A 16,982-nucleotide genomic window follows, 5' to 3' on the forward strand; every position below is an offset into this window, starting at 1 on the left:
TTATGGGAACTCTCTGTACTATCTTGGCAACTTCCTTATAAACCTGGAACTGTTTAAAAAAACAAAAGTTTATTTTTATTTTTATTTTTTATTTTTTTTAAAGATTTTATTAAAAGTTTATTTTTAAATATCAACAAAAATTTGATGACTGAAATAACTGGTGCAGCTATAAAGGTCCAATCTTGGTCTTACATAATGAAAATATACTGTTCATTCTGGAGTCAATGCCACATACAACTTTAGTTGTGTACAACTTCCTATTATCAGTAAGGCTTAAAAGCAGAACTAATTATATTATACGAAGTCTCCCCTAGGAATGAATGATGATACAGTTTGGTGAACTCTTTCTTAAAATATTAGTGATCTGGGGTGCCTGGGTGGTGCAGGCTGTTAAGTGACCCACTCCTGGTTTCAACTGACTCCTGGTTTTGGCTCCGGTCATGATCTCAGGGTTGTGAGACTGAGCCTGGAGTTGGGCTCCAGGCTGGGCTTGGAGTCCGCTTAAGATTCTCTCTCTCCCCCTCTGCCCCTCCCCATTTCCCTGCTGCCCCTTGTGCTGTCTCTCTCTAAAATAAATAAATGAATCTTTTTAAAAAGTTAGTGATCCACTTTAAAAAAAAAAAAAGGGAAATTTTCTTTAGATTTTGGAATGTAATGTAAATAAGTTCTTGTTCCCAAATTTCACTGTAAATAAATGAGAAGGGACTCTCCAAAGTCATCTTTTCCAAGAGATAGGAATAAAAATTAAAAGTGTTAGAAAGAAATTGCTTAAGGTCATGTGAAGAACTGTGTGACACTAGAAATACTTGTACTATTTCTACTGTTGGCAAAGAGAACTTATAGAGAAGGCTGATTACAAAGTTATAAGGAAGGAAATAGAAAAATCTCAGGTTCTGAAAAATAGGTAGCAGAAGATATTAGTCTAATTGTTTTTCTCCTAATGTTGTGTATATAGGACAAGTGGTTTAATATTTATAGGTTTTAAAGAAATGCACTATAAATGAACATGAAAAGATTGCTTTTCTTAAATCCTTTAACAGGCTTAAGTAAAGCCATCTGAGAATCAGAGCATCTAAAATCAAGTGCTGCCTCACAAATGAAATCAAGACTTCCTTAATAATTCATTAGTAAATGGCCTACCCACACTCATGGAAAACCACAATTCAAAAAAGACATTCTACTTTTATTTTTCTCTAGGAGGATGAATAAATCGATTCTGGCACATTTAATTGGTGTTTGGGGTATACTTTTCAGAATTGAAATCCTTACTAAATTACTCAGGAGAGAGACTTCTCTCCTCGGTACATTAGTTAATAGTTAGGCTCTTTTTTTGGGTCATCTCACATGGATATTTTGTTGAATGAATGATGATGGCTAAATCCTCATGTTAGGCCTAGCTAACAACTAGCTTGTTTTTCTTTTTAAAGATTGGTTCAGCCACAAATAGGTGTTTATTGTTATTACATGTGACGACGATATGTAGATTATGTATCTATTATCTATCAATTACTGTAGATTATGTATCTTTGAAAAATAATTTATCTCTGGGGCGCCTGGGTGGCTCAGTTGGTTAAGTGACTGCCTTCGGCTCAGATGATGATCCTGGAGTCCCGGGATCAAGTCCCGCATCGGACTCCCTGCTCAGCAGGGAGTCTGCTTCTCCCTCTGATCCTCCCCCCTCTCATGTTCTCTCTCTCTGTCTCATTCTCTCTCTCAAATAAATAAAATCTTTAAAAAATTTATCTCTTAGAGCTATATACTGAAATACTTATGATTAAAGTAATACAATGTTGGGAATATGTTTCAAAATAATTGGAGGAGGAAGTATATGAAAATAGATTGGCCATGAGCTGACAATTTTGAAGCTTGGTGAGGGAGGTGCGTCTAATTTTTGGCTTTGGTTTATGATCAAAATTCTACATAATAAAAAAATTAAAAAAAAAATTAATGACTTTTCATGTGCCTAGCTCTAGTTATTATTCTCAATTCAGACATGGTCTGAAAAACAGATGAACTCAACATTAACATGAACTCAATATATGAACTCATGCTGACAAGCATATTGAAAGGGACACGAGGGGCACCTGGCTGGCTCAGTTGGTACAGAATGCAACTCTTGATCTCAGGATTGTAAATTCAAGCCCCAGGCTGGGTGTAGAGATTGCTTAAAAATAAAATCTTAAAAATAAATAAATAAAAAGAAAAGGGATACTAAATGGAGCAAACCTTAAAGGAAAACAAGAGCACAAGAATAAATATATTTAACCAGTGAATGAAGATTTACAAATTCACAGTCGGAAGGTGCCTTAGAAACCAGCCAGTTCAAATCCTTTAATTTGGGATGAAGGCCAGTGAAACCAACCATGGGCTTAGGCTTCAGCATTTTCCTTTCTTGCAGATATAATGAATGTTACATTGTAAATGGGTTGTTAGACAAGCTTCAAGGGATATGGCCAACAACTCTGAGTATAGCTGTCAGATGGCTGGCATGCTACTTCATCTAGGTACGAGTAAGCCTCTAGCAGCTGCAGCCCACTGTCAACCACCAACACCAGCACCATCAATAATAATAACAATGATAAACATTTATATAGCAGGTACTGTTCTAAGTGCTTTTCATATACTAACTCATTTAATCCTTCCAACAACACTGTGACACAGATCACCTCCATTTTTAGAGATGATGAAATTAAGGCACAGAGAGGTTAAATAACTTACTTAAGGTCACACTGCTAGAAATGGCCAATAACCCAGGCAATCTTCCTCCAGAGGCCATGCTATCCAATACTATAGTCTATCACCAAGCACTTGGGCACTTCTGCCATTCTCTTGAGGTTGCCCACAGCTCATCAGTGCCTGCTGCTTTTCTTTAGTCTGTCCTGTCCTTGTTGAGGCAGGCACACACGAATCAGAAAGCATGGTCTGTGTGGCTCTGTGTTGACACATGCTATGTCCCAATTCTCCTGTTGGTGTGGCTTAGCACCCCCTAGAAGCCAACTGCCTGTACTTTCGTGAGAAATAAAAAAGTCGTGAGAAATAAAAAAGAGACTATGTGAGAAAGGAAAATGATGATGACACCTTGTATTTCTATCAGATATGTATATCCTTAGCAAATTTTACATGATAAAAATGATTTCAAATTCTAGGACTGCCTACATAACCAAAAGGCTGCTCTTTAAAGCAGAGAAGAGTTTCCTCACCAATAAAAGATAAAAGGTAGGTTTAAAAAAATTTTCCTAACAAACATGAAGATGAATAATTACCGACCCTCGGTCCTTTAGATTTCGAAGTCACACTGAAAGCAAAGGAAAGCACCTACTTGAATATAATACTAGGTCATTTTAGTTACTTGTGAAGTGCTTATCATGTCTATGCACTATGCTAAGTGTTTCCTCTGCATTACCTCATTTAATCCTCACTCTATAGATGAAGAAACCAATGCAGAGAAACATTCAATTATTAACTCCAGAGTCACATACCTAACTAAGTAAGTGGCACGTGTGGGATGTGAACCAAGCAATCTTATTCCAGAATCTGAAAGCTTAACTATTTACTAAGCTACCTCTTTCAACCTAAAAATGTTATATATTTTTGTATAAGCCAAGCTGCTGATTACCGGTAGAATAATAGAACTTCAGAACTGGAAGTCATCCAGAATGATTCTACTTTCTAGTGGAGCCCCAACAAGATTTGGTAAAGTGAGGATAGAAGGAGAAGGGGCATCCATGACCATTTTTCTGTTTTGCATAGAAATGAGTGAGAGCTAGAGGATTCAGGAGGAGAAGCAGATTAGACTGTTTCTTTTTCTTTTACAGGGGGAGGGTGGGAGGACTGGAGAAAAAAGGAGCTTTACATGTATTCAATTTTAGAAATATGCAGTTTGTAACACCAGTAAGCTATCCAAGTGGAGATATGTAATAGGCATTTGGAACTCAGAAGAAAGTGAATGCAAAGCTAGTTGGTAAAGATAAAAAAATGAGAAACTATGTGAGAAAGGAAAATAATGGCTTCAAGGAAGTTAATGGCTAGTATGGCAGAGAAACACATTAGAATTTAGCAAACACTGGGGCGCCTGGCTGGCTCAGTTGGTGGAGCATGTGACTTTTGATCTTGGGGTTGCAAGTTCAAGCCCCACACTGGATGTAGAGATTACTTAAAAACAAAATCTTCAAAAAGTAAAAAAGAATTTAGCACATACTTATTGATCACTTTTGTGTACCAGACAATATAGGATTATAAATGCAATTATAGTATTACATCAAGATGTTACAGTTGGATAGAGGACCAATACTCAACCCAGACCGGGAGTCAGAGAAAGCTTCCTGGAGAAGGGATATGAATAGGAATTACCTAGGAAAGGATGGACTAGGATGTGTGAAGCCTAAAAGCAAGCCTGGAATAGTGGAAAGACTAACAGAGGCCCATTTTTTTTTTTTTTTTTTTTTTTTCTTAAAGATTTTATTTATTTATTTGAGACAGAGAGAATGAGAGAGAGAGAGAGCACATGAGATGGGGGAGGGTCAGGGGGAGAAGCAGGCTCCCCGCCGAGCAGGGAGCCCGATGCGGGACTCGATCCAGGGACTCCAGGATCATGACCTGAGCCGAAGGCAGTCGCTCAACCAACTGAGCCACCCAGGCGCCCACAGAGGCCCATTTTTAATCACTGGGTAGTGTATTCTAGGAATCACAGCCAATTTAGAAGTTAGAAATGGAAATGAGAGAGAAATGAAGCTGGAGAGGTTGATAGGCAAGACTTTTTTTTTTTTTTTTTACATCATGCTAGACTAGATTCTGAACTTCATCCCGTAGGCAATGGGATGCCCTCAGTGAGAGGGTAAGATCTATCATTTAGCCAGGCAGGTTTCTTTCTTTTTCCACAGATAGCTGAGGGTGTGTGGGGGGTGTGGGAGGCCAATTTTAGGAGGTAAAGGAGACTAGTTGGGAGGCTTCACTAATCCAGATGGACAATGAGAATTAAAAGTGCGAATAGGAGTGGGAGAGAAAACAATGAATTCAAGAAATATTCAAATGGTAAGACTGGCAGGACTTTGTGAAAGACAGGATGCAGTAGTTCGTAATTTGGATGAGAGGGTGGATGGTATTACTGATCAAATACAGTGAACTTACCATTGCAAACAGAAACCACAACAGCAAGACGAGGCTGGGAGAAATAGTACTAGGTAAATTTCAGACAGGTTGCTTTATGAAGGAAGGCCTGGAAGATATGGCAGGATGTGGAAGCGTGGTAATTCGGCAACTGGATATATGAACCTGATGACAGGACAGGGCTCTTGGGTGAGAGACACAGACAGTGATGTCTTCAGATGTCCTTAGAGCAGACTGGGACATCTTGGAGAGCACACATATAACAACAGTGGGGTTAGTGTGGAAAAGTAGGGAGGGAAAAAAAGACCGCAAACTAGCTTGGATTGGGGAAGGTTTCAGACAGGATGGTATGTGTAGAAGAGACTTCAGCATCTAAGTAGGCTCAAGGAAAGGATACAGAAAAAGAGCTTTACAGTAGACATTGAGGAAAGAAACTTGAGAAAAACTAGCATTTGAGGGGCAGGTGTCAGGAAAAAGAAACTTGGTAAAATTTGAGGAATGATCATAGTAGAGAAAATTAGGAATTTGCATCTCTGGAAGTCAAGAATGTGTGGCCAACAGTGTAAATGTTACATAAAGACTAAGGCAAGTCAGGACTGGAAAGTATGCACTGGATTTGGCAACTAACACCCAAGACTCAATGTGTCATCTGTTAAGTGACTCTCTTCTCTCTTATTCTTTGGCAGCTACATGAATCGAATTCGTATTGAATTTGGAAACAACAAAAGGTTCTGAGTTTTTTCCTATGTGCTGCTCTTATGTTATCATGCTCTCATATAGGTGTGATTTGTTTAAATACAAGACTTCATATTTAATATCATTCAGAATCTCTTTATTAGAATGGTGCTCTAGTGAGATGTGATCCTCTGGAACTTTAATTTTTCACCTTTACTTAGAGTCACATGAAAACTTTATCAGTGGGTCATCTGTATCCTCCACCAGGCACTGATAAAGCACTTGTGACTTTCAATAACCACATACAGTCAGTTCTTATTATCCAAATCCTTAGGTCTACTTTTTTCTACCTTGAATGGAAGGAAAGAAATTATAAGTCACTATGTAGCCAGGTCGTATCAAGTATTGTGCGAGACATTTTCATGTACGTTAATTCCTGTAATCCTTACAAAAATGTCAGGTAGTTAATATTATCTCTAACACAGGGTTGAGGAAACAGAGGTTTTGTGAGATTATGCAAGCATGTGAAACCGGGTCTACTTTCAAAGCCATGGAGATTGCACATTCCCTTTCTTTTCCTTCCTTCCTTCCTTGTGTAATCTCCATATACTGAGATTTGTTTTTTTCCAGTTTTGTTGGACTAATTCATATGTAATATTATATAAATTTAAGGTGTAGCACATTGTCTTTCTTGGAGTCATTTCATTAGTTTTTAGCATGTTTGCCTTGGACATTTAACTTACTCAATGTGGCTATTTCTAAATTCTGATAAAGGTCTGAGGGTAAGAGAACACCCTCCTCTGATCTTCACACGTCCAAATTTTACCGCCTTCAAGGATCAATTATGACCTTGTCCCTCCCTTTTATCTTGGAACTATAATCTCTCCCTCCCCTGAACTCCCATATCAATTTCTCTATTACTCTCTCTGGTACTTATCAGATACAGGTACTTCTACCTTGTATTCTAACTTCTGCACTTACTGTATAAGTATTGTTAAGACTATCATTCATTGCATTTATTTAATTTCTTTTATACAAGGCATCCACATGATAAATTTATCTCACGAACACTACCAGGAAAAACTGTGTTCCTGATATATATTTTTTTAATTTAATTTTATTATGTTATGTTAGTCACCATTCATTACATCATTAGTTTTTGGTGTAGTGTTCCATGATTCATTGTTTGCATATAACACCCAGTGCTCCATTCAATACGTGCCTTCCTTAATACCCATCACCGGGCTAACCTGTCCCCCCACCTCCCTCCCCTCTAAAACCCTCAGTTTGTTTCTTAACAATATAATTTCCCTTTGCCCTTATGGACAGAAAGCTTACAGTAAAATTCTGGACCCCATTAAATTAACTAGGCTAACCCTAATGTTCTTTTTGATTTTTTTGGTCTAATATTGTTTTCCTTTTATTTTTTTTAATCTTAATGTGTATTTTTCAGGTAAGCAATCACAAATTAATTTTGGTAAAGAGGAGACCACAAAAAAATTTCACCAAGCAAATAATGCCAACTTAGGTGCCTTGCTTTACACATCTGTTCTTGTGGTATTTGGCAGTCCATGACACACAGTAACTATACTCAGTTGATCTATGAGTGAATATAGATTTGGAAGTTACATATAGGTTTCAATCAGCCACATTCTACTACCCACCATTCCTGTAATTTTGCAATTTTTCAATGTCATTAGAAACATTTTTGATGAGCTGTTATACACCTTTACAAATCAGTAGCCGTGGGTCCTTTCTGCCATGCCAATAAAGTTTTTCGTGCTTTTACTTTTTCTCAATAACTGTGCAGTTATTGAAGTACAGTACTTGTAGCAAGGGTCTAAATCTAACAGCAGGTATAAGATGTGTTCCATCTTCTTTGGGTTCTCCTGGGTATTTTTTCCACTAGATAGGTCAAACTTCATGTCATTACCTTCTTGGTCTGACCAATAAGTACTTTTGCTGCACATATCCAGACCAAGATTATGTTCTGCTCAGTGCCATGTTTCACCGGACCCAAGTAACTCCCAAATCATACAAGTCCAGCAAGTCTGGCTTTTGAGCCCTTGGCTGACCCCAGGCTCACTCACGAAAAGTTTGTCTTCTGTTCTTTCTCAGTTTGGTTGCTTCTGACCCAGTACTTCACAAGCTGGCACCTCCTTCAATTCTTCAGTATCCAAGTTGACATATTTAGAATGAGTCTTGCTCCCAGAATATTCATTAGATTAGACCATTACTCTTCAGATCGATCAACTGGGTCTGTAGGGCACTAAGTCACTGTGTGAATGCCCCCAGCTATGACAAGGGAATATGACCAACATCATCTTTTCTAATATATGGCTTCTCTTCTGCCTCATACTCACCTAGTATATACTAAAAATTCGTCTGTATTTGTTGGTTAAGTTAGCTTCCTATTGTGTATTACTCTACTCTGTGATTTTTTATTATTCAACAAGGCCTAAATTAATACTTAGATCATAGTACTTTCCCCTAGAAATTGTATTTTCTGAGAAAAAAAATGTGCAATGAGCTATTTATTTCACACAGGGTTTGAAACAGTTACTTTCTACTGCATTTTACCTGTTATTGTCAATATCAAAATGCCAAATCCAGGGGCCTATACTTCTTAGGTGTCACCACGGAATGCTGAATTTTCAGGTATTATCACTGATAACAACTTTTCATTCATCTATCCATCCATTCATTCATTTATTCAATAAATATCTATTAAGCATCTACCATGTGAATAACACCAAGCTAAGTGCTAGAGATATAGAAAGAAACAACAATAACAAAATAGGCTCCTGATCTCGGAAAATGTGTCAACTAGTGAGAAAGGTAAACATTACTACTACTAATGTGTGTGCTATGGAAGTACTTATAGTATTCAAAGGGACCAAATTTAGTAGGAGTCAGATAAGTTCATTCTGAGGAAGTGCAAAGTAAGCTGATATTAACAGCACCTATTACAATCTATTTTTTTTTACAGATTTTATTTTAGAGAGATAGTGAGAAAGAGCGAGAGCGTGTGCGTGTGTGAGCAGGGGAAGTGGCAGAGGGAGAGAATCTTCAAACAGACTCCCCACTGAGCATGGAGCCCAACTCAGGGATCATGAAATCATGACCTGAGCTGAAACCAAGAGTTGGACGCTTAACCAACTAAGCCACCCAGGTGTCCCATAATCTAACTACTTTAGAGATTTGTTTCATTATTCTTCGACTCCTTCAATAGAGTGAGGACATGAACCCATGTGAGCAGGGATAGTTCCCTTTTGCTTTTTTATTAAGTTTTAAATTTTAATTCCAGTATAGTTCACATACAGTGTTACATTAGTTTCAGGTGTACAATATAGTGATTCACCATTTCTATATATTACTCGGTGCTCATCATGATAAGTCTACACTTAATCCCCTTCACCTAATTCACCCAATCCCCCCATCCACCTCCCCTCTGGTAACCATCAGTTTGTTATTTCAAGTTAAGGGTCTATTTTTTGGATTGGCTCTTTTTTTCCCATTGTTCCTTTGTTTCTTAAATTCCACATATGAGTGAAATCATATGGTATTTGTCTTTCTCTGACTGACTCATTTCACTTAGCATTATACTCTCTAGCTCCAAGGCATAGTTGTCCACAGGTGTATTCTCAGTTTAGCTCAGTATCTAGCATAGATAAAATATAAGTATTTTTAAAAAATATTTTATTTATTTATTTAGAGAGAGAGAGTGCAAGCATGGAGAGGAGCAGAGGGAGAAGGAGAGAGAGAATCCTAAGCAGACTCTGCCTTCAGAGTAGAGCTCTATGTGGGGCTCAATTCCACGACCCTAAGATCATGACCTGAGCTGAAACTACGAGTTGAATACTTCACCAACTGAGCTACCAAGGCACCCCTATAAGTATTTTTTATGAGTGGAAATCAAATGAAATATATCTGTATGTATATAAATAATGCTCAAATCCAGTATGAAAAAAATAAACAACCCAATAGGAAAACAGACAAAAACCACCATAGGCATAAAATACAAATGGAAAATAAACACGAAAATACACTCAAACTCATTGGTAAACAAGGCAATGTGTACAAAACCCAAGAGAAACCATTTTACAACCACTGGATTGGCAAAAGGTCTGACCCCGAGTTGCTGAGGATAAAGGATCAGTGGCTACTCATGAACACTATACAGGGAGAGGAAGTAAATTAGTATTACCACTCTGGAAAAAAATTGGATATCATTTGATAAAGTAGAGAATGTATAGATCATACAACCTAGCAACTTTTCTCTTAGGCCCATACCCTTGCACATACGTATCAGGAGAAATTACAAGAATATTCATAGCAATTGTTTATAATAGGAAATAACTGGGAACAACCTAAATTCTCATTGACAGGAAAACTGATAATGAATTTTGGAATGGTCACCCAGTGAAAGGTCTTATAGCAATAAAAATGAACCACAGCCATGTAAAACTAGTTTCATCATGTGAAACCAAACCATATGTTGTTAAGGAAAACATATATTTGTGTTATGACATTATAAAGAAAAACAACAGGACAATAAACATAAATACAGGACAGTGGTTATCTCTGGAATAAGGAGAAGAGATATGATCAGAGAAGGGCACATAAAAGACTTCAAAGGTACTAGAAATCTCCTTTTAGATACACACTCTTTTTTCATTCTTTTAACTATAGATATCTAACTATTTGTTATAATACTTTATAACAACTTCTAAGATGAATGACAAGTATTAGCCAGGTTGTGGAAAAGTAGGGAAAGAGAAGAATGTTCCAAATAAGGGATCAGCATGTGTTAATTTAAGACGAGGAGATAAAGACATGAACTCTCTGGCTGAAACACTGAGTTCACTGAGTGAGAGGAAAAGCTGGGACAGCTAAGTAAGTAGTGGTCAGACTGTATAGGGATTTATAAACCAAAGAGTTTTGATTTTATCTTAAGGTTAATGGTGAACTAAAGATTTTTATTTTATTTTTCAAAGATTTATTTATTTTAGAGAAAGAGAGAGAGAGAGAGAGAGGGAGGGGGACAGAATCTCAAGCAGACTCCCCGATGAGCATGGAGGCTGATGCAGGGCTTGATCTTACGATCCTGAGATCATGACCTGAGCAGAAACTGAGTCGGACGCTTAATGACTAAGCCACCCAGGAGCCCCTGAACTAAAGAATTTTAAACTGGAGTGTGACATGTCACATTTGGACTGCATAAAGGTCTCTGTTTTCATAAGGAAAGTATATTAGTAGGAAGCAAAAATTGAGGCTGTGATTCATGATAAGGATTTGGATTATAGTGGTGATACTGCAAATAGAGAAAAGAGAAAGCCTTTAAATCTGGTAATCGATGAAAAAGATAGGGACAGAGAAAAAGGCCAGGGACAGCTCCTAGACTTTTGAGGTCAGTAAACGGTAACATTCATTGTGACAGAGAACAATGGCAAAATAACAGATTTATAAGATTTGTAAATTTGGTTTAGGATAAAGTGATACTGAGATTAAACAATAACAGGTGCTCAATAAATATTTGTAAAATGAAAAAGTGGACTGAATATAAGATTTCTAAAAGGAATTGCATAATTGGCAGTTGGAATCTAATATCATTCATCTATTTCTCTTTCAAATAAATAGTGTTTCTCTATGTTGTACCTTGGCATAGAAGAATTCCTCTGAGAACTGAAATCTGAAGTTGTATATATGTATAAACCACTGTGTTAGAATGATAAGATCTAACAATGGGGCCTTTATTGTATGTATGTTATTACATTGTAGAAAGCAGGCTATGCCTGAAAGCTGTGATTATTTCAGTCACTATGACCATTGTTAAGATGTGGGGCAGGAAAACTCGAAAGACTCCACCAAAAAACTGCTAGAACTGATAAATGAATTCAACAAAGTCAAAGGATGCAAAATCAACATAATGAAATCTGTTATATTTCTATACACCAATGATAAAACAGCAGAAAGAGAAATTAAGAAAACAATCCCATTTACGATTGTATCGAAAACAGTAAGGTACCTAGGAGTAAACCCAAACAAAGCAGTGAAAGACCTGTACTCTGAAGACTATAAAATACTGATGAAAGAAACTGAAGATGACAGAAAGAAATGGAAAGACATTTCATGTTCATGGATTGGAAGAACAAATATTGTTAAAATGTCTGTACTACCCAAAGCCATTCACACAGTTAATGCAATACCTATCAAAATACCAATAGCATTTTTCACAGAACTAGAACAAACAATCCTATAATTTGTATGGAACTACAAAAGACCCCGAATAGCCAAAGCAACCTTGAAAAAGAAAAGCAAAGCTGGAAGCATCATAATTCCAGACTCCAAGTTATATTACAAAGCTGTAGTAATCAAAACAGTAAGGTGCTGCTACAAAAATAGACACATAGATCAAAAAATTGGAATAGAAAACCCAGAAATGAGCAGTTCAGGGCACCTGGGCTGGCGCCGTTGGTAGAGCATGCGACTCTTGATCTCAGGGTTGTAAGCTCGAGCCCCACGTTGGTTGTAGAGATTACTCAAAAATAAAATCTTAAAAAAAAAAAAGAAAAGAAAACCCAGAAAAGAACCATAACCATATGGTTGATTAATCTTCGACAAAGCAGGAAAGAATATCCAATGAGAAAAAGAATGTCTCTTCAACAAATGGTGTTGGGGAAACTGGACAGGAACATGCAAAAGAATGAAACCAGACCACTTTCTAACACCATACACAAAAATAAATCAAAATGGATTAAAGACCCAAATGTGAGACCTAAAACCATAAAAATCGTAGGAGGGAACACAGGCAGTAACTTCTTTGACATTGTCCATAGTAACTTCTTTCTAGATCAGTCTCCGGAGGCAAGGGAAACAAAAGTAAAAACTAAACTACTCGGACTATATCTAAATAAAAAGCTTCTGTACAGCCAAGAAAACAATCAATAAAACTAAAAGGCAACCTTCAGAATGGGAGAAGAGACTTGAAAATGACCTATCCAATAAAGGGTTAGTATCCAAAATATATAAACAACTTACAAAACTCAACACCCAAAAAACAAGCAATCCAACTTAAAAATGGGCAGAAGACATGAATAGACATTTTTCAAAAAAAGACATATAGATGGCCAACAGACACATGAAAAGATGCTCAACATCATTTATCATCAGGGTAATACAAATCAAAACTATAATATCACCTCACACCTGTCAGATTGGCTAAAATAACACAAGAAACAACAGGTGTTGGCGAGGATGTGGAGAAAGGGGAACTCTTTGCATCGTTAGCGGGAATGCAAACTGGTGCAGCCACTCTGGAAAACAGTATGGAGATTCCTCAAAAAGTTAAAATTAGAACTACCCTATGATCCAGCAATTGCACTATTAGGTATTTACCCAAAGAATACAAAAACACTAATTCAAAGGGATACATGCACCCTGATGTTTATAGCAGCATTATCTACAATAGCCAAATTATGGAAAGCCCAAGTGTCCATTGACTGAAAATGGATAAAAGAGATGTGCTGTGTGTGCATGTGTGTGTGTGTGTGTATAAAATGGAATATTACTCAGCCATACAAAAAGAATGTAATCTTGCCACTTGTAATGACATGGATGGAGTATTATGCTAAGCGAAATATGTCAGAGAAAGACAAATACCATGTGATTTTAATCACTTGTGGAATTTAGAAACAATACAAATAAGCAAAGGGGTAAAAAGGGAGAAAGAAGCAAACCCAGAAAGACTCCTAACTATAGAGAACAAACTGATGGTTATGAGATGGGAGGTGGGTGGGGGATGGGTGAGATAGGTGATGGGGATTAAGGAGTGCAATTGCTGAGATCAGCACCAGGTGTTGAACGGCAGTGCTGAATCACTATACTGTATACCTAAAACTAATGTTATACTGTATGTTAACTGAAATTTACATTAAATAATAATAGTAAAAGGTAAAAAAAAAAAGGGTTCATCTCTTTCTGTATGGATATGCAATTGACCAAATATTATTTATTGAAAAAAGCCCTCCTTCCCCCTACTATAGCAGTGGGGCACCTTTATTGTAAAAAATAGTTGTCAGGTATGTGTAAGTTTATTTCTGGACTCTGTTCCTTCATCTATTTTTCTATCCTCCCACCAATACCACATTGTGTTTTGTTTTTTACTAACTGTAGCTTTGTAATACCTTGATATTTGGTAGCTTACATCCTCCACCTTGATATTTTTTAAGTTTGTGTTTTGCTATTCTCAGCCCTTTGTGTTTCCATTTTAAATTTTAAAGAATCTATGTGTCAATTTCTACAAAAAGGTTTTCTGGGATTTTGACTGGGATTTTATTGAATCTAAAGGTTGATCTAGGGGAAATTGACAATTTTACAATATTAAGTAGTCCACTTTTCTGTGCTCCCCAGGAAGGGATCCATACAGTGTTGTTCTGCATTCCCACTGTAACGTAAAGGGAAACTATCACAATGTCTAGAGCCCTTGATGTCCAGCAAATGCAGCAGGAGAATGTCCTGAAATTTCTTGCAGCAGGAGCCTACTTAGCTGGCACCAACCTTGACTTCCTGATGGAACAGTACATCTACAAAAGTGATGGTATCTACATCACAAATCTGAAGAGAACCAGAGAGAACCTTCTGCTGAGACCTCATGCCACTGTTGCCATTGAAAACCTGGCTCATGTCAGTGTCCTATCACTCAGGAATACTGGCCAGCCAACTGTGCTGAAATTTGTGGCTGCTACTGGAGCCACTCCCATGGCTAGCCACTTCACTCCTAGAACCTTCACTAACCAGACCCAGGAAGACTTCCGGGAGCCGAGACTTCTGGTGGTTACTGCTCACAGGGCTGACCGGCCTCTCACAAAGGCATCTTACATCAACTTGCCTACCATCGTTCTGTGTAACACAGACTCTACTTTGTGCTATGTGGACATTGCCATACCTTGCAACAACAAGGGAGCTCACTCAGGGGGTCTGATGTGGTGGATGCTGGCCCAGGGATGTTCTGGGCATGTGTGGTACCATTTCCTCTGATCACCCAGGGGAGGTCATGCCTGATCTCTACTTCTACACAGATCCTGGAGAGATTGAAAAGAGCAGGCTGCTGCTGAAAAGGCTGTGACCAAGGAGGAAATTCAGGGTGAATGGACTGCTCCAGCTCCTGAGTTCACTGCTACTCAACCTGAAGTCACAGACTGGTCTGAAGGTGTGCAGGTGCCCTCGGTGCCCCTTCGGCAGTTCCCTGCTGAAGACCAGAGTGCTCAGCCTGCCCCTGAAGGCTGGTCTGCAGCTCCCATTGCTCAGGCCGCTGAATGGGACCAACCATTGAGTCGTCTTAAAGAGCAGCTGAAGGCAAACAAAATGGAAATAAAGTTGATGGAAAATAAAGACTTTCTACATTCAGTGGTCCAATCTCAAACTGACGTACCCTTTCATTTGCTTAGATCTTCTTTTATTTCTTTCAGTAGTGTTTTGTAGTTTTCTCTGCTGATGTCTTACACATTTTTTATTTGATTTATTCCTGTATAAAGTTTTTAATTCTATTTTTACTTATAAAATTTAAAATTTTTATTTCCCAGTTGCATCTTGCTAAGATAGAACTATAATTGAATTTTTTTATATTGATCTTTTATCCAGGAACCTTGCTGAATTCACTTATTCTATCCTTCAAATTTTCTATACACACAATTATGTCATTGTGAAAAATGGCAGTTCTATTTCTTCCTTTCCAATTTTTAATCTTTTTTTCTTAAACTATTGCACTGGCTGAAACCTCAAGGACAGCATTGAATATACATAGTAAAAATGGTCATCTTTACCTCATTCCTGATCTCAGGAAGGCTTTTTAAAAATAATTTTACTTTCTTAACATATATTGCATTATTTGTTTCAGAGGTACAGATCTGTGATTCAACAGTCTTGCACAATTCACAGCACTCACCATAGCACATACCCTCCCAGTGTCTATCACCCAGGCACCCCATCCCTCCCACCCCACCCCCCACTCCAGCAACCCTCAGTTTGTTTCCTGAGATTAAGAATTCCTCATATCAGTGAGGTCATATGATACATGTCTTTCTCTGATTGACTTAAAAAAAAAAAGAAGATGGTAGGAGGGGAAGAATGAAGAATGAAGGGGGGGAATCCGAGGGGGAGAGGACCATGAGAGACTATGGACTCTGAAAAACAAACTGAGGGTTCTAGAGGGGAGGCGGGTGGGAGGATGGGTTAGCCTGGTGATGGGTATTAAAGAGGGCACGTTCTGCATGGAGCACTGGGTGTTATACGCAAACAATGAATCATGGAACACTACATCAAAAACTAATGATGTAATGTATGGTGATTAACATAACAATAAAAAAGTAAAAAGAATAAAAATAATTTTACTAAAAAATAATAAAAAAATAAAAATAACTTTACTATTTTATATAAAGTTTTATGTAGGTTTTAAAAAATATACTTTATGAAGTTAAAGAAATCCTATTCTTGGTTTGCCAAAATTTTTTTTTAAAAATCATGAATGGATATTAAATTTTATCAAATTCTTTTTTGAATCTAGCAAAATAATCGCATGATTTTTCTCCTTTATTCCATTAATTGATTAATTTCATTGATTGAGTTTCTAATTTTTTTAAACTTACAAGAACCCACTAGTTTTCCCTTGTAGTGTCCTCCTGAATTTTTGGAATGAGGGTTGGTTGATCTCATAAATCTAATTGGGAAGTGTCAGCTGTTTTTCTATTCTTTGGAAATGTTTATATATGATTGGTATTATTCCTTAGATATTTGGAAGAATTCACTGCTGAAGCCACGTGGGTCTAGAGTTTTCTTTGTGGAAAAGTCTTTGAATACACACACAGTTTCTTTAATAAATATAGGATTTTCTATTTCTTGTGGTGTCCACTTTAATGTTGTATTTTTCAGGGAATTTTTCCACTTATCTAAATTTTCAAATGTACTGGCAAATACTTCTTCACAAATACTCTCATCTTTGTAACATCTGTAGTCTGTAGTGATGGTCCCTATTTTATTCCTTTTATTCATGTGTTTCCTCTCATTTTTCTTGCTAAACAGTCGATCAATTTTATCAATATTTATTTATTTTTAAGATTTTATTTATTTATTTGACAGAGACAGACATAGCGAGAGAGGGAACACAAGCAGGGGGAGAAGCAGACTCCCCACGGAGCAGGGAG

General features: G+C 37.3%; 1 protein-coding gene across 2 annotated transcripts in view; it reads right to left on the reverse strand.

The window, feature by feature from the left end:
- Nucleotides 1-16,982, reverse strand: part of NLN (neurolysin) — a 92,686-nt gene that overhangs the window by 66,054 nt on the left and 9,650 nt on the right. The window contains exon 1 of one of the 2 annotated variants that reach the window (XM_036117451.2): nucleotides 2,719-2,989. The exons of the other annotated variant lie outside the window; for it this stretch is intronic. The gene's annotated coding sequence lies outside the window, so the exon portion shown is untranslated. Of the gene's footprint in view, nucleotides 1-2,718; nucleotides 2,990-16,982 lie in introns of those variants that run through there. 2 annotated transcript variants of the gene reach the window in all.

This window comes from Halichoerus grypus, chromosome 2 (assembly GCF_964656455.1).
Source record: "Halichoerus grypus chromosome 2, mHalGry1.hap1.1, whole genome shotgun sequence".
NCBI lineage: Eukaryota > Metazoa > Chordata > Mammalia > Carnivora > Phocidae > Halichoerus > Halichoerus grypus.